The sequence below is a fragment of the Phasianus colchicus genome, chromosome 11, assembly GCF_987193195.1.
Source record: "Phasianus colchicus chromosome 11, bPhaCol1.hap1.1, whole genome shotgun sequence".
Lineage (NCBI taxonomy): Eukaryota > Metazoa > Chordata > Aves > Galliformes > Phasianidae > Phasianus > Phasianus colchicus.
This window is the reverse complement of record NC_143446.1, coordinates 18,448,513-18,467,642: the sequence shown is the minus strand read 5'-3', so window position 1 is coordinate 18,467,642 and position 19,130 is coordinate 18,448,513. Positions and strand designations below refer to the sequence as shown.

The window sequence follows — 19,130 nt, the reverse complement described above, 5'->3', positions numbered from 1 at the left end:
TTTGCTCTTAGCTAAATTCAAACAAATTGACATTTTTACCTGTGGCAAAATGTAGCTATGTCTGCAGGAGGAGCGACTTCTTGACCTGGTGAAAGAAAGCAGTGTTTAACAACAGGGAGTTGGGGCCAAATTTCACAGTGGTGCTGGCAGAAGAGCTTCGCTCCAGGACTGGTGTATTGGTGTAAATACCCATAGAAACACGTATGCAAATACATGTAGGAGGAAAGGTACAAAAATGTGCAGATAAGAGGCTATTACAGAGTACATGCAGACTTTTTATTCTGCAGCTCCAGCTCTCCCTCCTACCAGCTTCAACACATCTATATTATCTTTTGAATTTGGTCTTACAGACTTTTGTACTCTTCATCTGCCAGGAAATAAGCTGAGCCTGTCCCAGCTAGGCTTGCATTCTTGGCACACCATAGCTCCTGATCTCTATATTGTCTCCAGAGCACCTGATTTGAAGTCATCTAATGTGAATTTTCTCATGAATGCCAATGATATACAGCTACATTTTTCTTTTCAAACTTTCTATCCCTGAGGCACTTTCTGCACTCAAACTATTTTCCAGATATCCATAACAGACTGAATAGCAAATACTTGTAACTACCAGAGCAGAAGGAGAAGAGACCAGTTTTACAGGCTCCAGCAAGATTTACCTGTGCTGTTGTGGTGCTTACTACTTATTTAAAATTACTGAACTGTATTTCAAAGGAGAAAAGAACCCCACTGTATTTAACTGAGGTGTTTGATACTGATGACTTCCATGTTCCTTTTCTCACAAAAGGACAGGAATTGTCATTTCTTCACTTCTCACTGCTATTGCTTACTTTTCCTAGAGAAACAGAAAATACTGAAGCTTATTTTTAATTCAAATTCAGTAATTCAAATTCAAATTTGGGGGCTTCAAATCTTGGATCTTCAAAACATTTTCCTAAATCGTAACAGCTCATTGTATTTCAGGTGACACTGAGATCAATATACCATGTGATGGTATGGATCTTTTGGTTCCTTATCTCTGCACTAAGGCATCACGTTAGTCTAAGAGGAGCAGTGGACTGGACTATACACTGGTATCTGTGATGGTATGGAAGTTTTGGTTCCTTACCTCTGCATTAAGGCATCACATTGGTCTAAGAGGAGAATGGACTGGACTATACACTGCTATCTGTGATGGCTCATCTCAGCTCCCCAGATAGATTCACTGGTATTAAAAGAAGCAGATATGATGGCCACAACTGGCTTACTGAATAAAGGCATGGGCATGGGTGAAGTGCATGGGCAAAAGGCTTGGGCTGAGCAAGCTGCCAAAAAGGATCCACCACCCTCCATCAGATGAACCAATTCATCATCCCACAATGAAGGATCCTTCAGAGAAGTCACCCCTTCTTCTAACACATGAATACGAGATGCAGCAGGATTTCTTCAACAATTATAAAGCTTTACACCATGCCTTTGAATACTGTCCAATGGAATCATAAACAACCTGGATGTGCTTGGAAACAGACACACTCCTTTTCCAGCAATGCACTGCAGTAGTGACCATGTGCTCTGTCTCACTAGCATCACTGAGGCAATGCCCTGGGAAGATGTCAGTGAGTCCACTTTCACTGGAGCACTGGGGTACTGCACTGATGTAATGCAGTAGCACAACCATTTGCACAGACATTCACACCTGCAAGTAATCGTGCCTCTGTAGGAAAGAGGCAACGCAGGAATTTGTTGCATTTAACCCAAACATAAAGACTGAAAGATATAAACCCTAGTGTGTGGCTGACAAATTGGCATAAAAACATCTTTCAACAGTAAACTGCTTAAGTCACAAGGAATGTAACCATCGTAATACAACTACAGCCCTTGTGCTTAGCCAAGTCTTAAGAAAGCACACTACGGGTGCAGTTATCTCATGTGAACCATGTTGCTTGAAGCTTATTTACTAGTACTTTGATTTTTTTTCTTTCAGTTTATACACTGTATGCAACGCTAGTAATCATTTTGAGAGTGTTGTCTATTGGGCAGTATAAAATTTTGCTGCACATTCTCACATTTCAGCATTGCTGGTCATGTTTCCTTGTAACTTACGAGATGTAGATGTATTAGGTTTTTATATATGCATGTGTCCATATGTATATATGTACATGAGTCTGTGTATATATACACAGCACAAATAAAGGTATAATTTGATTCAATCAACTCTACTGTAGGCAGTTTTTTGACATATGAGATTACAGTGCTATCTGTATTCTCTGCAGTGATACGTATGATAAATAAAGACAGAAATATCTCATCGTGGTGTCGTGGGATAAAACCAGCACAGAAATTGGTTTCACTTGAAGAGTGGTGAAGGCTTTTCTATTCATTACCAGCTCTGTCTCCTGTACTGGTCTCTTACTTTGAGACATATTAGTCAATGTGGGTAATGTTAGCAGGCAATATACCTCCCTCCAGGGTACATCTTCACACCTGCAGCCTTTCAAGAACGACGCTGGGCTGTGCCAAGTGCTGGCCTCAGTCCAGATGCATCTCCAAATATCTTTCAGGGAAATGATGAAATGAAAATACTCTACCAATTCAGGCTAACACCGCCCAGAACACTAAATGGCATTCAAATAAACTGCTTAACCCATTACTGGAGCCATGAGCCCTGAATTCATTATAAATAAAATTCCAGTAATTGCATTCCCCTTTATAAGGCACGCTCCATAATTTCCATTTCCAGTTATCATGCCTGGAGTTGTATATAAACATTCTTTGGCTCAAGTCAGTGGAAGACAATGTATGGTTACAAAACCAACATATATTCTGCACTCCTACAGTCTCTAGCACATGAAAGATTACCTGCTGGAATATCATTGATATGTAAGACTGCCCAAATTGACGATAGCATAAAATATTTAGCACTTAAGTGAGGCAAAACATTGCATGTGTCTCTTAAAATATTCAGTGAACAATTGCTTTCTGTTAGTTAGCCACTTCCCTTTACCCTACATAATGTAAAAAGCAATTGTATCAGTTTAAGTAGTTTAGAAATACATGTCATGAACATTAGTATTCGTTACTGATATTCCTGGGGGCAGTGAGGATCAGCATCCATTTACAATGAGCAAGCTCCTCATCTTCAGGATCCTGAAATGTGATATCAAGAAACACAAGGTCTCCCACCCCTCCACAGTTGAGCTTCAGTTCCAGTTATCTGCTCAGAGTTCTCTGCTCCTTGCAGAAATTACCGCTTCTGATTTCCAGAAAATGTGTTTTTAACAATGGTTTTGTAGTAGGATGAGCACAGGTGCTTTTGACACTGCCTTGCTAGCCCTGTAACTCTTTTCATAAACTAACAGAAGTGAGGCAAAAGCTGAGTGAAGCAAAGCAGAGTAATTATTTATCTTATCTTGCTTGATAGTAAGAAAAATGTCAGCCACAAAAGCTTCCTGGGGCAAAATGGATAACCTTAAAGAGAGATTTGCAGCAGATGATAGCAGCATTTAGCAATGTCTGCCATGTTTCCAGCGACTGAAGGAAGGCAAGACTAATTCAACCTTAGAATTTTCTGTAGGCAATATTTACAGTGGTTTGCCAAAAGATTATGTGCTCCTGACCCACCATCTCTTTGTATTTGCAGAAACACAGGTCCTGCAATATGCTGGAAGAATTAAACTCAGATACAATTTTCCACTTCACTTCTATGTTTGTGTGCAGTTTAAGTCTTTCACTGCATAACAGGCAGTATATATGAAAACAGAAAAAGCAAAATGCATGAAATATGTTGCTAGACCTAAGAATATGTTCTATTCCACGTCCAGGTGTGTAACTCAGCCACAGTCTATGGCCAGAAGGCATCAAGATGACATGGAAACTTCAGTCTAAACTTCAGATATTTCTGCAAGCCCCAGAAGAGAACAACGTCCACATGAATTACAGGTTAGAAGTTACCATCATATAGGTAATTTCCAACAATTAGAAGTTTCAATACCAATCACTCAATACAGTCTATAGTAATTACTGAACAAACACTGAGATAGAAGAGGTCTGATAAGAAAGACTTGAAAGGTTTGCTGGCGTTGTAGACCAATTTTCAATGCAATACATTATGAAATAAAGTGAGAGATCTGAAAGCATTAAATTCACCAAACCTGAAAGAACAATTTCTGAACCAATTACCACATTTGTTAACATGGTCACAAACACGAAATGTCTAAATGTTACTCATAAACTAAGAGCAGATATTCTTCACAAATAAAAAGTTTAATATCTACTTAATATTTGTGAGCGAAGGCTCTGAACTCTAGAAAACTGCCTTCCAAATATGACCAGTGTAGTAATGATAAAAACCGTGATTCTATTCCAATTGAAGTCAATAGAAAAATTCCCATTTCTTCAGTAAAATAGGATCAAAATTAGAATGTCATCAAAAGATACTATGCAGGTTTCTTCAAGGATAGGGATGTTATTAAATGAACTGCTGATAAACCTTTACAATGCTATCTTGAAGACTTCACCTCTTTCAAGATCTCACGCAGCGGTTGTTTCAATATGAGCCTGTATCAGAGGAATGCTTTAATTTCTGCCACTGTGAAGTCCGCTATTCAGAGTTCTCATTTTTATCTTTCGCTTGCCTCATATTTAATATCCCAGATCTTTTTATTAAAATCCATATTAAAGGTATTGTGATATCTTTATGGTGCTCTCCTTTCAAACAAAATAATATCCTTCAGGTAGGAAAGCTCTTCCTCCTGCATTCCTTACACCTCTGCACCTCCAACTGGCGGCTATGGAGGGGATTAGAATGATGAGATGCATTCACATCACCTCATTTGGTTCCCATTTCTCCAATTATGGCCAAACTACTGCTTGACAGAAATACAGCAACAAGCCTCCATCATCCTTCATGACAGACACCATGCTGGTGCCTTTACCTGGAGCCTGGCACACAGCTAATGGGTGACAGGATTTCCACGCAACAGCTCACAAACCTCCTTTGATCAGCAGGTAGCAGGAATTTACTGCTCACTGGGGGAGTCTCCTTTTTTTTAAATCGTTCTTGGCTTCTTGACATATCGTATATTTACAGGCATGTGTTCTCATTTGCAGTTTATTGCCCTAACATCTGAAATGATCTCTCTTTCTCATTTCATTTTTGCTCATTGTTTGTTATTCCCCACAACTACAGTCAGCCAGCACCAAATGCCAGGCTCCCAAGCCCAGCACAGGCACCAGCTCCTCATCATAGCAGCACCACCTGCTTAGCAGCTTCTCCTACTTAAAAAAAAATAAATAAATACTGTTATGGACAGTTTATTAAGAAACTATTCATTTTCATATTCTGGAGAAGAAAAGCAAGGAATTACGTGCTTTGCATGCAAAACATGCCAGGCACAAAGTATGAAAGAATGCAGGACATGACATGCTGCGAGTGGTACTGAATAAGTATTAAATGCTACACTTGAAATGATAAGTTTGTTTTGTGGACTCACTGGGGTTCACATGACCACAGCAATGTGGTTGCACACCACTCTCAGTCTCCCATAAGTCCACTAAAACCTATTCGTAAAGCAACTGTGCAGTCAGCTAAATACTAATGGGACTCAGTCCTTTTAGAAGAGATGGAGAAATGTCCTTTTAAAGCAGGGGCTTGGACACACAGTCCTTCAGACGAACAAGGAGGTTAGAAGGGGAACAGGGAGTCTGCCCATCACTTCTGCCTTGGGCATTCATGGATGAGAGTTATTATTTGTAAACAAAGCAAACAGTGAAACGAAAGCTGATTTTAGACAAGAACATGGAAATCTGCCAACTTATTAGCAACTGGTCTTTAGCCTGGCAGAAAGTATTAATGGCACAATGAATGTAAATTATTAACCTTAGATTTCCCTGGAGAGCTGTCGGGAAAACTTTTAGATTTTGTAATAGCTGTACGTTGCTGTACAGCAATAAGTAGGTCTATTTCTTTGCTGATCTAGGAGGACACAAATACCCATAGGTTAGATAGATTTAGACTAGCTGGCTATGAGACTATGTTGGATACTAAATAATGTAAATAGGAACCAGGCAGGACTGTAATGCCAGGGTGACTTTAAGATTAGCTGAACCATACACGACCATTATTTTTGCCTAAGATGAAGTCTCTAATCATTTTATTTGCATGCATATGTGCACATGTGTGTCAGAAGGGAAAGTTAATTTCCGGGCTTAGTGTTTAACAAGTAAATGATTCAGCATGAAATGATGATCCTTACCATTCCCTTCCTCCCTGATGATGTTATTTCTGTTTATCACTATCATTTAGAATCTCTTTGATAAAGAGGAAAAGAAGAAAATAATCAAGTGGGTTTCTATGTGAAATTGGACTTAATTCACCATAACCTTTGTATTTTGAGATAGGGAATATATCCAAGCAGAATTAGTAGTGTTATTATATTAGTGTCTAGACAAGGTCTGGAGACAGGAACAAACATCCAGATTATTCACCTGTTCTCTTTGAATAACAGATCTGGATGCTGGTGGAATAGGGAAGAAGCAAAAGAGAGAGAAGTCAGGTAACCCATCAAGGGAGAAAAGTACTGGACTTTCTAACAGCATCCCCATGTCAGGTGCCTCTTCTATAGGAGGTTTTTGGGTGCTACCGTGGAAGAGGGCAGCTCTCAGGCTGGCTCAACAATAATTAAATCATTGAGCAAGGCACATCCAGCTCATATGACAGTTTGCCATTCAGACACCAGTTTGTCCCTTACCACACATAAGGTCAGGCCAAACTGAGCCTTTTGGTTGTTTATTGGTAATCTGAATTTTAGAGGGAGCAAAGAGCTCTGCAGCAAGAAGCAGAGTCCTAAGCCTTATTACCTACAACTTACAACAGACTTCTTCTTTTAGATTAACAAACTGTAGAGAAAATATGATTATGAGCTGTGCTGTTGAATGTATACAAAGAAGGACAAAAGCATAAGGCTAAAGGCTCTTTTTATTTCACAGAACCTCCTGATACATTCAAAATAAGTCTAATCTCTTTTTCCCACAATTGAATATACCTTCCTTTTCCCCAGGAATTATGTAGGCATATCTAAGTTCCTTCAAAGTTACTTCAAAGTCAGTTCACACTTCATATACCAACTTCATCACATTGCTTAAAAATTATGTTATTCTATGTCTGAGATTAATTGATCTGTATTTGTTTATTAATGAATTTCTACTACAATCCATCATGTTTGTGAGGTCTTGTGTGAGCAGACTTTTCAAGAGTCACCAAGCATGGAAGTGAAAAAGAGAGAAATATTAACGTATTTGATTATGTTAATTACTACTGGACTCCTATTCTGCACATTGCAGATGATTTGTTAGAAATTGATTGTTTCTTGATAATTATGCTGCACTCCAAACGAGTCATGCATGCAAGTATCAATACATTTGCATCTGCTGGATATGCAGCAGAACATTTATATAGATTCAGAATATGTTAGAAAAGCAAAATGTTAGCTTGAATAGTAATCAGTATTTATGCATGTTTTTTCTCCCTGGACACAGTAAGGAGATTTGAGCTTGAGCTTACTATTCTGGAGGTGTTCTCATTTTCTGACAGGTAAACAGGGTTGGATACTCCAGCAGAGTAAGCAGGAATAGCTTTGAACTTCGTGGGGAAATGCTAATTTACAGACAGGAGCCAGAACCAAAGAGATTTGGAAGAAAAAGCCTTCACATTTATCTGCTGTAAGATAAGGGTAATGATTTTACTTAGGATTTCCTAATACGGGGAGAGATAATATTTAGGATATCTTTAGCCTCAATGTATGCACTTATTTAAAATGTATCAGTGTAGAATTCTAAACTGTGAAGTCCCATGAAAACTATCTGCATCAAACCTGGCCATGACTGGATATAAATATTTAGCAAGAGTCTGAGTGGCATCCAAGGTGTTTTTTTTTCAATAGAACCTCCTTTCCACTGCTTCTTTGTTTCCTCCTCTATTAGACTGTACACTGAAAGCTGATAGGACTTTAACCTGTTTTCTTGTAACATCAAAGCTCTGAGAAGCCTCTTTTATACTCCTCTATTCAGCACTTTATGCACCAAAAAATGTTGTTAGAATCACTGACAGTAAGCAAGAGAAAATTGCACAATGCTGAATGATCTGTTATAATACAGAAAAAAAGAAAGAGCAGTGAATTAAACACACAGCTATCTTACCCCAGGCCATTTTAAGGAGCACTTGTTTTGCAATGCACTTACGCAAATGATTCTTATGATTAAGTTCCCCAAAATATAACTCAGTGCTAGGGAATGATACACATCCCTCAGCAAAACACCGGCCTGAGAATCCCAGTAAGCTGCACCACATTAATTGACAGGAAAGAATTACCATAAAGAAGAAATCCTGAAGCTTAGAACTGCTGTGCCACGTAAAGGATGATGATGAAAATCCAGCTGTAATCAGCTCTTATCCATTCCTTTTATCATTCTCCTGTTGTCTCCTTTCTATCATAAGCATTCTTGTGTACTTCTTAATCAGATGCTGCATTCTTAATCTGTACAGGGCTGTATTTTTGTTCTAGTAGAGTACGTGAAATGTTCTAGGCCAAATTTTCTTCCAAGATTTACATGGCTGAACTCAGCATCGCAGCCTTGTTTTCAGAAAGGAACAGGCATCGCTGCTGGTGCGAGTGGTCATGTTCTGTTGGTAGCACTGGGATTGGGTTTGTTTGCTTCTCAGAAGGATTATGCTCACGCACAGAGAAAGGAATACTGCAGGCAAAATCCTCCACGTGGATCTAAGACCAGACTTACACTGCCTTTTCTTTTTAAGTGCAGAGGAACAGACTACAAATGTAGTCTTATGAATTAATTCACAAGGATCTAAGGAAACGTACTTTCCCACTTTTATCTTGTTCGCCGTACTGTTCTTAGGTGACTGCATGATCCTTTTCCCTTCGTGTTGGCACAACTTCATGGCTGCAGAGTGTGAGGCTCTGCTTTGCTCCCAGCCCTCCTGGCAGATGCTCTCATCTACACCCAGAAGGAGCGGAGCGTCCCCTTATCCATACAACAGAGACATCTCCCATCTCTGCATACACCCATAACCTGGACAAGAATACACTGCATGCCAAATAAAAAACTGAGCACTGATGTCAGTGCACACTTGTTAATCACATTTCAAAACCCAAAAACACGGATTGTCATTCCCTGCAGTATAAACTAAGCTACAAGAGTAGCAGAAATAACTGAAGATGCTCCAAAATCCTCTCCTGGATATCAGAATGATCCAGCCTGCGTATAATAACCCTCGTGCAGCTCTTGAAGCTCTCACAGCTGTATGCAGTTCTAAGGATCCTAAATCAAGAAGCAATTTCTGCCTTTTGACAATGATATAAAAAACACCGAATTCCTCTGGTTTCATACCTGTGTAAAACAGTGTAAACTGTCCCTCTTGTTGTTTTAACAGACTTTAAGAACATCAAAATACAATAAAGAGGATATCACCTTATGCCCTCATCATTTCCTTAGCCCTTATCAAAAGCAAGGGTTGCTTTTTGGAGTTCCTATTAAATTGTGTTATTTCCCCAGATCTCTTAGGAAGGTTGTCCTCTGTTTTAAGCCACAGCTGAAAATACACTTAGAACACAGAAATATGTTCTGTCACAATAAATACTTGAGAGCATTTCTTAATAATTGCTTTTACATTTTCTACTTCAATAAAAATGCGTCAACAATCAACATTTTCTTGATGCTTTGTGAAGGCACTAGAAGGGAAATTTTCTGCAAAAATAGAGGTTGGATTATTTAACATTTCTGCTAATATGTCTGGCTAGAGGATATCAGGAGGAGCATAAGGACTTCTTACAGGAAAACAGAATTTAGAGAGTCTTTAGGCCATAAACTTTCTACTTCAGGGTCTGTCTACTGCTAAGTATGTAGAAAAGTTGGGTTTTAACAGCACAGGTTTAGTAGTTAACATATTTCCAGGTCCTTCTGTGCATTTTTTGCTGTACTTGTAGGACCACTCTTAAAAAATGCTAATTATCTATTTAGGTGCTTTGCTGAGCTGCGACAGTGTATGAGAAGATTCTTTCCCTTGTAAGAGCTGTCTGTCTGAATGGTAAAGCTGAATGGATAAAATTCCACAGTCATACTTCTTTCCCCATCCCCAATTTCATTAGGTGTTTCCACACAACAGTGATCCAGAAATGAACACTACTCTTGAAGGCTACACTAAGGTTCGAGTGACTTCACTGACTACACAACTTCTAGGAATGCTTCTGACAAATGTGGCTTGTATACCAACAGTAATTACAGACTAGCTTTGGACATAGTTGTTTCCAGGCCATTTGAAACTATGGATGAACATACAGAACTAGTGTGTAATAAATGAGCCAGAAGAGCCCCAATCTGATGCTATCCAAAGTCCATCAAACCCACCCCAATGACTGCAGAAAAATTATTGCACGAGTATCACTTTGCATGCTCCTCTATCAATATGTTTCTGCACATTTCCTTGGAAGCATATTTGTGAAACCTCAAAATAGAGTTCAGTCTCTAATGGGCTTAAATATGCTTCCTGTTCTGCAGAAGAGACATTGAGTAGGATCTCGAAATGAAGTGTCTGCAGTTTTGTATGCTAATCATACTTTTACCAGAGTTATGTTCTTAATAATGCAGATTGTTTCCTGGGATATTGCAGCTTTTCCCCCAACTTCTTGTCATCCACGTATTTGATTGCACTCATAAATTGCATGTGGGCACTAATAACTTCTGCTGATGTTACACTGCACGTCACGTTGACTCTGCCCCTCTCATAGTCCAGGATTTCCTCTAGGAGCAGAGGTTATAGGTTCAGCAGGAGTTTAGGAGATCAAACGAGGACAATAAGAAGATGATGGACTTGCATTTCATTCTTGAAAACATCCATTTACTGGTACTGATCTAAACAGTGTTTAGATCAGCTTTTTTTTTTTTCCTTGACATGTAGAACAATGTTACTACACAATAACACAAGTCAAGTTTTTTATTACTTCTAAGCTAAGAGGAATGAAGGGATGGATTGTATTCCTCTCTTGGCCTATTCCTCCTTGAAAAATTTATCACCTATTAGAGGGAAGAGCAGCTATGAGGTCTGAAGGGATCCACTAGCTTTAGCTTTTACCTCCTTAACAAGCAAATCAGTCCTCATCGGTGCTCAAGATCATCAACACATATTTCAAGTTCTGTATGCATTAGAATATATCAACCACAATTACATTATGTAGAAGGTAAATCACGTAGTAATTAATGTAGCTAATAAGAAGTATGCAAGCTCTGATTCAGCCTTATGAAAGTCAGGGAAACGTACCCCACTGACTTCAGATCTGGATCAGCTTTCTAAAGATTAGGATCTTCGCTTACCTTGTGATATAATCACACAGTGCAGTAAATAAGCTTATGCTCTCTGTGCCTGTACCTGTAGGTCAGCACCCTCATACTTCAAGCAGGACCTACTGAGCAAAAGCTCCTTTTATACTTTATGTGTCTGGCTCAAAAAAAAAAAAAAAAAAAAAAGATGTGCTCCAACAAAGTGAGCACCACCTTCCTTTCCAGGAATTAGTCACATCCTGCAGAAAGTTACTACCAGAAAATAAACATAAAGTATGTAACCATGCTATAACTGCTCTTCTACACTCACACCCTGTGATATGTGATGCAAGGGTGAAAAAATCCCTTTCACAAGGTTTATAGCCTCATAAGTTTTCTTCTGTTATTGCTCAGAGCATCTCCAGCCACCCACCATAAAATCCACGCGGCCAACCTGTGAAGCTACAAGCAAACAACTGTGCTGATATAAATAAAAGTTGTCCCTTGCAGTTCAGGCAGTTTGTGTCTGTTTATTTTGGTCTCATTAGGCTGCCACAACATGATAAATGGTTTAGGTTAAGGGTAATTTAGTTTATGGCACAACAGGCATGAAAGGTTATTCCTTCTTATGCACTTCTCACATAAAATCTACCTTAAAAAAGTAAAGTCTTTATGTCTCAATAAACAGAAGCCACATAGATATTGTGTAACAAATTACATATTGGATAACAATCTATAAAATTTTATTGGCTTATGAGGTTTGCATCGATTTGAATTTTACCCAAAAGCAAAGCATTACTGTTTCTCCAAAACACTAAAATAAAAGAAAAACAGAAATCTCCATTACAGTCACCAGAAATGGCTCTGAGCAATGCAATCCAACCCCTGGAAACAGCTGAGTTCACCATGTGCATGATCAAGAAAGCCTTGCAAATCCGCTCCAGCAAGGCATTTAGCACTGAGGTTCACCACAAAGCCCAGAAACAGCACCTGACACCGGGTGGTAATTGTGAGACAATTCTGTAAAGCTCCGCTGCCACATTTCCACTCTGAGATGTCAGTGGTTTACTGTGTGTATGAGTGATACCGCTGCACGGAATTGCGGGTGAGAAACAAGAATTCAGGATCATTTTGCACAAGGATCTGTTTTATGAAATGCAGAGTTTTGGGGGAAAGATGTGAATCGTGGTGAGGATGAATCTTCCTTAACCCTCTTGCCACTAAGTGCATATATACAAAGAAGGATTGGAGATGTGCATTCTTTACAGTAAAAACTACTGGTTCATAACATAAAGAGGTGAAGTACAAAGAAGTCTGTTATTACAGGTATTAACTGCTGCTATTCTATCCAAAGGAGGGCAATAGTGGCTGTGCATTTCACTCAGTATTACTTTACATGCTTTCTGGCACATGAAACTAAGACATGGATATTTTTCATGCTGTTTTTCAGTGATTCATATTACATTACCCATTGCCTGCAAACATGACTTGCCCATATACCTCACTGCACTGAGCAGGGGGCTCTGATTATTCAGGGCATGGGGCTGATTTTTAGATATTATGGCTGGCCGCTCAGCACTGTCAAGCAAAGCATTTTCCTGCTAATTCCTTTCAGGGCTTAGGTGGATTTTCAATCAATCTTGCTGAGAAAGTCAGCCAGACAAAAGGTAAATTCGTGACATGGTTAGTCATTTATATTTTACCTGAATCAGTCAGTAGGGAACTTTTTGCCAGTTCGTATGCTTCGTACAGAACTCTTATCCTATCGTTTTTCTGACAGAAGTTTGACTTTGGCAATCTCTTGGCTACATCTCCCAAATCAATCTCCTGAATCCCTAACCCAAAGTTTAAAATCATCCATTATTCAACACCTCGGCTAACAATAAGGCTAACTTTAAAACTAGTAATCTCTCAATAAAGCTGAGCAATTAATGCTGAAATACCTCAAGTACAGAATAGCAGCAGCTAGCACTCCCCATAGCCTTCCTCAGAGCATCCCAAATTACCAATAGTCTTCCCGACATCTCCAGTTATCAAACATTCTTTAAGACTTAGTGGTAGACTGGGGCTCACCTAAGTAGAATTGCTTAAAATTCAGAACATTTTTTCCTGCAAATTGAACCTGTCTGACCACAGCGCACCTGTTTTACGCCAGGTTTGAGTGATCAAAATGACCCCCAGTGCTGCTTAGCCCATTCCAGCTCATCCTCTCTCTTTCCTCACTCTGGATCACCATACCAAACCATGCTCTCTGTGTGCTGTGGTTCCCCGCAGCCCTGGAGCCCCTGCTTTGGGATCAGGGGGCTGCTTTAACAGGCTGCAGTTTCACTTCTCCTTCTGGTATCAGGCTACGGCCTGCACCTGGACAAAGCTCTTGCTTTACAGTCTTCATAGCTGCAGCAGTGTATGTTTTATATGAAAACATTACGTTTACTACAATATAAAGAGGCCATTATTGCTTAAGCTGTGCTCACTGCTGTTCTTCCTTCCCTCCCCCCCCTTCCCATCTCTTTTCCTGATGTCTTTTCAGAGTTATACAGTATATACTAGGCTTACTTATCCCTGCTTGCACTAGATTCAACACAGTTATGTTTCTTCCCCCAAGCTCAGTGTCCTCAGAGGACTATTTAGGTTAAGAGCAGTTTATTCCTGGCTGGAACTGCAGCAATTGTGAGTGGGTTCATAAACCAGGATTCTCCTTTGCTGCAGGCAGCTGCTAAAAGCCCAGGTGATGTCTCAGATGGAGACAGAAGTGGGGAGGTACATGGCAGCAGGGGACAAAGCATCCCTGATGCTGCTGTATGGATGCTGCTGAGGGCACAATAGCAGCCCTCTGTTCCCCAGAAAACACGCAAGAAAAGGTCTCAAAACAGGGGAAACAAGGTCTCAAAACAGAGGGAAACGAGGGCAGGCTGAGGGTGCTCCTCGTGGTTTGCAGGGTCTTAACATCTGCCCATGACACCGGGGTGAGGTGTGAATCTCAGCACCCTGCCATGCCTCCTGCCTAGGAATGGGGGTGCTCACAGAGGTCCCAGTCTGAAGGTGACCTTACTCTGCTCACTGCATTTCTTTAAATGCAAGGACAAGTAACACTTGCACTACAGTACTCCTAAAAGAAGTCTATCACTGAAGAATGAGGTTTTTTTTTCCTTTGGCTTTATTTTTATGCACAGAAAATCAAATGTCTAACTTCCTATTTGAACTATATGGGAAGTGAAGATTTCCCTTTTCAGCAGAAGACATCCCAATGACAGGTCTTTTCGTCTCTGGCTGTGCCCTCACCAAACCCAGGAATCACACAGATAAATGGTTAGCAAATACTGCTATTTAGTATGGAACTCTGGGTGAGGAAAACATGCAAAGACCAGAAACCCACATCTAGCCACGGTGCCACAGAGGGACCAGAAAGGTGTTAATGAGATTAGATGTGCATCCCTATGGCTTCAAGGTGAGCAATATCGGGGGAAAAAAAAAGAGTTGAATATATGTGTATATATATACACACACACACATATATATACAGCTTTTAGCTTTGTCTGATATCTTCAGCAAGGACTGGGTCACCTCTGTGGAGAAGCTTCAGCAACATGTCATAGCTAATGATGTCAGAGCTGAGAAAAAGGTGGCAGTTTAAGTGAGAATAATAGGGGTAAAACCTCTAACCCGCTGTGCAGACAGAGTGCTCCCGTTAAGCCAGCAGACAAAACAATTTTCTGGGAGAGAGGTGATTTTGTAGCATTTCCTCAGCCCCCAGCTCTGCTGCCAGTTGCAGAGCCTCCCTGCTATTATCATCCAAAGGAAAGTGAAACCATTGGGGGATAAGTGCCTGAATTAAGGAAATCAACAGAACGCGGCCAGTCTGAGCAGAGCTTAAATGCAGCAGTAACACTACAGAGAGCCACACAGCGTGCACCAGTTACCATCCAGGGTTTAGCTGACTATAAAGGATAGGAAGACTCTAACACATTAGTTGTTGTGCTAGTGGCTGCTGACAGACAGGCCACAGGAGTGCAACAATGCACCAAGGACGATCAGCAGCAAAACTGGAGATCAGCCCAGACACTCAGCGTGGCTCTCCAAAGGCTGTGTGTCTCCTGTGTGGAGAACAGTCCCACAGAGCAAATAACAAGCTTGGGTTTATTTATCCCATTCAAGGACAGGCTTCTTGGGATCTACGAGATGCTGGGGAGGGCAGGGATGCAGCACAGCTCATTGCAGATGCACCTGAAGCCTGACCATCTAGACAACAGAGTGATGCGATGGGACACTGAGCCCACGCAGGATGCTGGGGAACCTGTGTGGCACAGTCTCATTTAGGTGATATAAATCTACACTTTATCTGGATTCCTTTACAAATGGAGGAAGCACAATTTATAGCAAGGTTTACTCTGGTCCCGCTGTGGTTGTGTTTTTTTTTTTTTTTTAATTTCATGGTAGAATTATCAGAAAGTGCTTGAAAAGATGAAGCTGCAGAAACTTCAACGCTTTTAATCCTCGTTTCTCTCACCAAAGGAACCACGCATATGCTGTACACATCACCTGGGAGAAATGGATTTGGGTTGGTGAGGTGTACCAGGGTTACAGAAACACAGGCAAATATCCCAAGGCCTAACCATCCCTATTTTCAGCAGACTGACCCAGCAACAGACAAGGCAGCAGGACAGGATGAAGCCTAAAAAGCACAAAATATATTTCTGGAGGGGAAATAAACATTAACCATCCAAAAACTCATTCATTTTGACTGATGCAAAACTTTTGCCCAGCTAGGCTCTCTAATTGTATGCTGTGTTAATCACAAGAATGTGAAATGAAAAAAGTGCTGGTAATCTTCAACCACAAGAAGTGGTTATCCTCTTGTGCTTGCTGACAGATCAGCTCAGCACGTTCTTTGTCCACAGCAGAATGCTTTCCTCATTACCTGGGCACTGGTTTCTCTAAAATCTACTCCTCTCCAGTCAGTTAGCAATGGAGTGAGATGTTCAGTAGCTCAGAACCATAGCAGCAACCCCCACACATAGAACTAACTCTGATAAAATTTTATATAGGAAGATTTCTTTAATACATAAGAAAACTGCTGAAATAAGGTTCCAGAATAGCAAGGAGTTTAGGTCACGAGCAGCAATAAAATTTCTGCTCTGCCTAAATAGTATTCTCGTGTTCCCTGGAGAGGGTCCTAATCCCAGACTGCAGGCTGCTGTCAGCTCATCTCCCCCAGGGTTTGATCATCTTGACCCTGGGAAAACCTTCTGAGAAAGGCTCAGCAAGAACAGCAGAGAGTAATCCACCCGATCCAGGGTAGCAAATTAACCACTGATCTTTTTTTGCACATCAAAAGGTTGCAGTTATGAGATCATTGCCCTAAATCCCAGATGAGCGGCTGCTCCAAAATACACTGCTCAGCCACTTCTGCACTGGAATGGAAATGAATAAAATTACACCGTTTTCAACAAGAGGATTCTTGCTTTCCAGCCAGCCCCTTCCCATGGTAGCTTCCTCACAGGCATTGCCAGTGGTAGGACCTAAGAACTTTATATCTTTGTTACAGCTGTGAGATATACAGCTCATGAAAAAACAGGAAACAGTCCTCAGATTTAACCTGAGGAAATTTATATATTACATGGATCCTATTGGTTATCACATCAAGGTGTCCTAAAGCAAGATGAGTACTTAATTTAGGAACAGTTAGGTAACATCTTTATTTCTTTGAAAGGCTTCTGGGAGCTGTGATGGGAGCCCAAGAGGGCCATAGTGTATTTGGGTGGCTGGGTCACATGTGTTTGTTTATAGCTAATAAAAACAGTTATCTGGAAGCCAACCATCTCAGTTCCCATATTGTTATGTTGTGTAAACAGCAAGGATGTAGCAGTGCTTCTCTCATCTTTCTGTTCTACCTCTTTTAACAACAGCATTATACAGGTGCTGTCAAGAATTTTAATAAAACAAACTGTATTTCTGTCTTTTTTTTTTTTTTTTTTTTGTCTTTATAGGGTAGAAACATATTAGAGAGACTAAGAGAGGTATATTACTCTTCTCTCCTTCCACCTCCTGTTTCTGTCTCTCAGCTGCTATTCTGTATGCTACGAGTTTTTCTCTTGCAGGAAAGCCAAAATACAAATAATCCCATGTAAAAGCCCCCAAAACATACATGGCAGCCTGGATACTATCAGTAAGCCTCCTGCACTGAGCCCAGAAGAGCCTAACACGGTGGGAATGCCGTCCTCAGCCCAGCCTGCTGTGTGTGCAGGCAGGAGCACGAGGAGGAGCGGTGGCAGCCCAGGGACACTGACATGGAGGGTTTTGAGTACCGAGACATCGAGGACAAAACAAAGTAAACCTCCAGGAAAGATGCCAATAACATGCAACCTGATTAAATGTTGCACAGCTGCAGTGCAGGAGGGATCGTCTGTCTGCTGTCCTCCAGCAGAGCACGGAAACCGCTGCACTCGTGAAAATCCAATCGTGTACCTACCAGTGGAAGAGCTGCTTCTGTCTGCTTGTTCACAGCTCTGTCCTTCTAGCGACTCGAGGTAGGTCCTTTTCAGCTCCCTTCTGGACCTTGCAGACACGTAAATCCTGCCTTTGAGATGTCCCGAGGGAACGACTCTGCATCTTAATGAGGAAGAAGTAAAGCACGGGGCAAGGCGGGTCCAAAGCCACCTGCTAAACCAGGAGAGCTCAAGCAAGACCACGTTAAGACTGGTGTTTCTCCTGCTGTGCTCTTCCTATGTTTTCTAAAGCTAGGAAAATATTTTGGGGAAGAATCCTAGAAGATTTCAGCATCCTGCCGTGCAAAAAAAAGCGTCTACGCAGAGACGAGAGAAAGCCCTTACTGCAGGCATAGGTTATCCACCCTCACGTGCTTCCTACAGCAATCTCAAAGGAACAGTTTTGCAAGGTGAATTGTTGCCCCAAATGGGTTGTTAAGAGCTGTTAATTAGCTCCTGGTGGGACGAGCAGCTGGGCCTGGTCTGTGGGGTGGGGAGGTGCAGCTGTGAGCTGGCAGAAACTGGCTGCTCAGCCTGGTAGATCTCCAAATATTTGAAACTGGTAGATCCAGGTTCTCATTTTTGGCTGTTTTTATTTTATTGTGCAAGAGCATCCTGTTATCACCTCTCTTTGTGCTGAGCTGGTCTGCTCAGCAGCAGCCTTGGTGCTCTGCCTCGGGCTGCTGGCATCTGGTTGTTCCCCAACAAGGCACAGAGCTGTAAGTACCACATCCTGATTTACCATGCTGTGGGTTGGTTTTATATCTGATGGTTCAGCTTTTCAAAGTTACTTTGTTTAGTGGTACAATATTTTTTTTTTTCTTGCGTATTCTGCATTTGTAGAAAGCTTTTGTGTAAATAAGAAAGACTTGCAGAAGCACACCAGGTTAGGAGTGGAGATAAGGGCGTTACAGAGCGGTGTGTTCCCACAGCGCTGGGTTTTTGGTATCCCAGAGATAACTACCAGCACTGGCATCTGTGGTTGCAAAACTGTCTGAAGTTACTTGAGCCTTTGCTTTGTAAAGAGATTGCTTTGCGCCTAGCAGACCAAGCTGCAAATGTGCTCTCATACCTAGCTATAATCCACGCTGAGTGCAGCCTTTGATAAAAAGGATAAAAGGGTTTTTGACTTTTTTTTTACCTCTGGAGTTCATGTGCATAGAGGTGGGTGGGTTTGGGGCCTGGATGCTGTGAGGAGGGCAGCAGCTGGCTGGGCTGGGGCTGCAAGCAGGTAGGCAGGCAGCAGCAAACCTCTGCAATGAAGTCAGTCGTGATTTTAAACAAAAGGAATATTGTCTTGCAGTAAGATGCAGTTAATACTTCTGGGGGGAAAAA

General features: G+C 41.0%; 1 protein-coding gene across 2 annotated transcripts in view; it reads right to left on the bottom strand.

The window, feature by feature from the left end:
• CNTN6 (contactin 6) overlaps positions 1 to 18,266 on the bottom strand; it is a 137,467-nt gene extending 119,201 nt beyond the window's left edge. The window contains exon 1 of one of the 2 annotated variants that reach the window (XM_031605672.2): positions 17,780 to 18,266. The gene's annotated coding sequence lies outside the window, so the exon portion shown is untranslated. The remainder of the gene's footprint in view (positions 1 to 17,779) is intronic. The other variant, XM_090148467.1, reaches the window with a different exon arrangement.
• Positions 18,267 to 19,130: the final 864 nt, after the last annotated feature.